The sequence below is a fragment of the Xyrauchen texanus genome, chromosome 45 (genome assembly GCF_025860055.1).
Source record: "Xyrauchen texanus isolate HMW12.3.18 chromosome 45, RBS_HiC_50CHRs, whole genome shotgun sequence".
NCBI lineage: Eukaryota > Metazoa > Chordata > Actinopteri > Cypriniformes > Catostomidae > Xyrauchen > Xyrauchen texanus.
The window spans coordinates 111,160-117,373 of NC_068320.1; positions in this window are offsets into that span (position 1 = coordinate 111,160).

The following is a 6,214-nucleotide window of genomic DNA, read 5'->3' on the forward strand; positions in this document are numbered from 1 at the left end:
TATGCAATCTACTGTATATGCAAATTGAAATGCAAGTCTCTCCCATGTGCTCAATTTTCCTCTTGACTATCATATTTATTGCACATCATTACAACATGCTCTGCTGATCAGGTACATTATACATCATGCAGAGTTTGCAGTGTGTCCTAACCGTAATCTTGCAATTCTGCATACACTCTTTACCCAACCTGAGTTTAAAAAATAGTTAATTTCCCTTTCCTCTATTCCAATGTTCCTGCCACATTCTAATAACTTCTTTATTATCGATTTAGCTTCTGATTTTCCTACTTGCTGTATGCTGTAACTTTGCTGTTTAATGAAATATTGTGTGCTAGGGTTAGGGTTAACCTAACCCTAATCTCACACATAAACATTTGCTATTTGTTCATCAGTACATGATTCCGTGTCCTCCAATGACATGGTCAAACTAATATTAATAATTGCAGTGTGGTAAATAGTGAGATATGTACTAAGCATTGAATAAAAAAATGCGTATGATCTCACTCCAAAAATCTGTAAAATTTTAGGCCTATTGTGGGCTCAACCCAAGATCCAGAGAATCATGAAGTGTGCTCTGCACCGCTTGATTGTAATTCTACTGAATTGCTTTTAATGCTGGAAATTACATGTAAAGGCACTGAATGTGTTGCACTTTTGCAATTTAAATTGGGCAAAATTTCCAAAATACAAATTTTTCAGACATTTCCCAGAAAGTCTCTATTTCTTATACATTTCACAATGACATGTTTCAGAGTCGTTCAGATACTGAAATAGTCATCTGTCTTAAAGGAGTCCTGGCTTACTTCCACGTCCACAAACATCCACAGTAAGGGTCCTTAGTCAAACGTCCAGATATTGAACCAGTTTTGCACGTCCACAGACATCCATAGGGGTCCCTAGTCAAACGTCCAGATATTGAACCAGTTTCGCGACGCCCACAGACGTCCATAGGGGTCCCTAGTCAAACGCCCAGATATTGAACCAGTTTCACACGCCCATAGACGCCCATAGGATTCCCTAGTCAGATGTTCAGATATTGAACCAGTTTCGCGACGCCCACAGACGCTCATAAAGGGTCCTAGTCAGACGCTCAGATATTGAACCAATTTTGCACGCCCACAGACGTCCATAGGATTCCCTAGTCAGACGCTCAGATATTGAACCAATTTTGCACGCCCACAGACGCCCATAGGATTCCCTAGTCAGACGTTCAGATATTGAACCAGTTTCGCACGTCCACAGACGTTCATAAAGGGTCCTAGTCAGACGTTCAGATATTGAACCAGTTTTGCACGTCCACAGACGCCTATAGGTGTCCCTAGTCAGACGCTCAGATATTGAACCAGTTTTGCACGCCCACAGACGCTCATAAAGGGTCCTAGTCAGACGCTCAGATATTGAACCAGTTTTGCACGTCCACAGACGTTCATAAAGGGTCCTAGTCAGACGTTCAGGTATTGAACCAGTTTTGCACGTCCACAGACGTCCATAGGTGTCCCTAGTCAGATGTTCAGATATTGAACCAGTTTCGCACGTCCACAGACGTTCATAAAGGGTCCTAATCAGACGTTCAGATATTGAACCAGTTTCGCACGTCCATAGACGTCCATAAATGGTCCTAGTCAGACGTCCAGATATTGAACTAGTTTTGCACGTCCATAGACGTCCATAAATGGTCCTAGTCAGACGTCCAGATATTGAACTAGTTTTGCACGTCCACAGACGTCCATAGGTGTCCCTAGTCAGACGTTCAGATATTGAACCGTTTTCGCACGTCCATAGACGTCCATAAATAGTCCTAGTCAGACGTCCAGATATTGAACTAGTTTTGCACGTCCACTAACGTTCCATAGATGTCCCTAGTCAGACGTTCAGATTTTTAACCTGTTTTGCACGTCCACTGACATACAAAAGTGGGTCTGAACTGACAGACGTTATACAGACACGATATGAACGTCTATCTGACGTCGCATGTTTGCTGGGAACTTGGTGCCAATTTAAAAAGCCATCTATTGTTCAAGACCGGGATGAGTCCCTATCAAATTGGCCATCATCCCACTCTCCAGGAAAGGCACTTGGCCTGCCGCTTCTGTGCTCAGAGGAGATCCCCTCTCCTCCTGCCCGTTGGCCTGCTGTTCCCGTAGCCGGTGGTGGTAAGGGTGCATCTACAGGCGGCCAAAGTACGGTGGCGGCCGGGACCTCTTCCGTGTGACCCCGGCCCCCCGTCCGAATAACAGCGCCCGGTACCCCTGCAGCATTGATGTTACCATTTGCTCGCACGCTTGGAGGGGAACCGTAACGTGTTTCCCCACCAGCAGGTTTCTTGTGGTCCAGATGGCATCCTTGATTGAGTTGAAAGTGAGCCATAGCGAGGTAAAGTTTTTTGCAGTACAGTCCTTCAAGCCCTGGCCCACACCAAGGATGGCGAGCTTGTAATCCATCTGGCCCCTACCCACTGGCAGGCACGGGAAATACAGGGGGCCGGTCTTGGCCCACAGGTCCCAGCAGCAGCTGCACTCCCAGAGTAGGTGTCGTACTGTCTCCGGGGCACTGCACCCTGGACGAGGGCAGACTGGATTCTTGGACATGCCTCTGGAGTGCATCACCGCCCTGACCGGGAGGATCTCATGGGCCACCATCCACGCCATGTCCTTGTGCCTATTCTGGAGAGTTGGGTGGGCAGCATTTTTCCAAGCGTATTTCAGCCTCACCTAGTGTGAGGCTTGGGACTGGACTCACTGTTTCCCGGTCCTGCACAAAAGAGACAAGAGATTTGTGGTTGGTTAAAAGGGTGACATCTTGCGACTCTAAACAATTTCTTTTCAAAAACTTCTTGATAAAATCATATTCTTTTGGAAGATTAAAAGCCACTGGGGTTGTCAAATCTTTTTTTTAAATCTTTAAAGCTCTCAGGTAAGACCCCATCCAAAAGCGGGCCATGGCTGCAGTCTTATTTTCTGTGGATGGGGTCACCGCATAACCAATATGCAGGGCAGTGAAGCGGCTGGCTAAAAACAGGTGGGGGTCTGGGAGGCCTTTTCCCCAATTTTCTGGTCTTTTCTTGATGACCTCCCTTTTCAGTCTTTCCCACCTGGACCCCCACAAGAAATAAAACACTGCCCTCTCCAGGTCTAGAAGAAAACTCCTAGGGGACTAAAAACAGAGCATGTAAGTAAAAGTAAGGGTAAAATCACTGCTTTAAATATTAAAACCTTTCCTTCTAGAGTCAATCGTCTTAGTCCCCAAAACCCCAGTCTTTGCCTGACTTTCCCTATCATGTCAGTCCAATTTCCCCGTCCTCCACCCTCATTGTCGAATTTAACCCCTAAAATTTTTAGATCGGTCTCTTTAAAAACGACTTCAAGTCCACCTGTGTCCACGTTTCCCCACGGCCCGAAAAACTGGGCCTCGGACTTACTTCTGTTGAGCTTGGCGCCCGAGGCCCGACCGTACCAGTCTGTCACATCCATTGCTCTTCTTACTGATAAAAAATCTGTCGCTAAAAGGGTCACGTCGTCCATGTACAGAACACAGGTCGCCGTCAATCCACCAGTCCCCGGAACGTATAGTCCTTTAATCATTTATCCTTTCTCAAGATCTGTGCCAGTGGCTCAATACACGCCACATAAAGGAGTGGAGATAAAGGGCATCCCTGATGGACACCACTACAGATATTTATTGTTTTGGTTAAGTGCCCATTTACAAGAATTTTGCTGACTATGTCATTGTACAGCAGTCCCACCCAGGCTATGAACCTCCCTGGAAAACCCATTTTTGTCAGTACGTGAAACAAGTACTGGTGCGAGACACGATCAAATGCTTTTTCAAAATCTAAATTGAAGACTACTAGCCGAAAATTTCTGTCCCTCGCATAACAGATGGCATCTCTAATCAGTACTAGGCTGTCCGTGATCTTCCTCCCTGGCACAGCACAAGCTTGATCCGGGTGGATTACGTCCTCGCAAACAGTCGACATACGTGTGGCTAAAATCTTACTAAAAAGCTTACAGTCAAAATTTAAAAGCGTAATCGGTCGCCAGTTCTTTAGGTCAGTCTTGTCTCCCTTTTTGTACAACAGTGAAACTGTCCCTATTCTAAAGCTGTCGGGAAGTCTGGTCAAAGTCTCAAATTCTTTAAAAACGGTCAATAATTCATGTGCTAAAATATCCCAAAAAGTCACATAAAACTCTAGGGGAGTCCATCCATTCCTGGGGACTTCCCTTTTAAAACTTTTAAGAGCCTTATGAATTTCTAAAATGTTAAAATCCTGGGATAAAAAAACACCTTTGCCATTGACATTTTTCTCTAAAAACGCTAAAACTTCCCTTAAAGTGTCATTATCTACTCTTTTTTACAATACAAATCTTCATAGTATTTTGTGACCCCACTTAAAACTTCTTTTGTTGTGTGCACTTCCCTCCCTCCAGTTTTTAAAGATGTTATTACCCCTCCCGTGTGATAATTTTTTTAAAGAAATACCTGGTGCACTTTTCGCCTTCTTCAATGTCTCTTTCTCTGCTTCTTAAAATGACACCTTTGCTTCGTTTTTCACTTAAAACTGACATTTCCTTTTTTATTTTTTTATATCATCACTAAAATCCAAACCGTTATTTAAAAGGTTAAAATATCTCTGTAGTCTTTTTGCAGCCCCATCATGTGCCTTTTCCCTCTATTTTTCTTATTTTTCCCTACCTTTCTAAAAACTGTCTTGTCCTGGCCTTTACCATCTCCCACCACTGTGCTCGTGAATCATAAAAGTCTTGGAGGGTCTGCCATTGGCTGAACTGCTCCCTATATTCTCCAACTACTTCCTCATCTTCCAACAAGGAGCAGTTCAGCCTCCACAGCCCTCCCCCTACAGTCACACCGGTGGGGAGTGCAAGGGTGCAAGACAGCATCAAGTGGTCGGAAAAAAAGAGGGGGGTCAATGTTGCATCGGATGGCGGGCAGTCCCTTGTAAAAACATAGTCGATTCGAGAGGCTCTGGCCCCATCACCACTAAACCAGGTGAAGCCCTCCTCTCCTTGATGCATTTTTTTAAAACAGTCAACTAGCTTAAAATCTTTGACTAAACCCTGCAATAAAACAGAAGTCTTGTCAGCCTTAAAATCCTCTCCAACCCTCTTTCTGTCTTTCTGCGTTAAAACACAGTTAAAATCCCCTGCCACTACTAGGGGAACCCTACCTAACATGTGGGGCTGCAGGTCTTCTAAAAGCTCATACCTTTCATTTTTATCAGTAAAACCATACACATTTAAAATGTTAAAATCCTTGTCCAAAAAAGTCATGTTTGCTAAAATTGCCCGCCCATCCCTAACCACAGTGCTACCCTTCACCACAATGTTGGGATTATTTATTAAAATGACAACACCGTCACATTTGTTTTGGTTGGATCCACTCCATAGTGAGGGACCTGGAGTCCACATCTCCTCCCACTTCCTATAATTTGTTAAAAAAGGCAGAGCACACTCTTGCAATAAAAACACATCTGACTTACAAGACTTTAAAAAGGATAACACACTCTGTGCTCGCATGGTGGACCTCACACTTCTTACATTAAGAGTAGAGATAGTGAGGGTCATGAGCAGTATGGTTAAAAAGGCATGACATTTAACTCTTTAAAAATGCATTTAAAGACTACAGGTTTCAGTTAAAATCATAAAATTTCCTGTGATACCTGCTCCTCCTTTATACCCATGATGTTGGGGTCAGGAGGGCAGATGTTTAATGCCTGCAGAGCCGCAGAGGGACTCTCTTGCGGCTCCTTTGGCGATGATGTTCTTAGCTTTAGGTGCAAAAATGAGACCTCATTTGGGGATTCTTGGGGCCACATACGGTCCAGCTCTTCCATAAAGGAACTCTCTGGCTGATGAGTTGCCCTCTGCTTTTTCTCCTCTGTTTTAGCCAGAGGAGATCCCGCAGGGCTTTTCTGCACCTGAGCATTCGGAAGTGCGTAATCCGTTTCACTCCTACTGGACTCCAAACTCGCCTCAGGCACGGTGATTAAAGAGGAAGTTGTTTCATCCTCTCCCTCCTCTACATCTACTTTTCTTTGGGAGGTGACTTCCTCCCCCTGTTCAAATAAAATGTTTGACTCTGCCCCTGTTGCCGCCCCACTTCCTCCTCTTTGCCCCATCCCTGAAGCTGGCTGGGAATTTGAATTTCCCGCCAAAACTTCAGGGACCGCCTCCTCCCTTTGTTCTCCCGTTTGCTC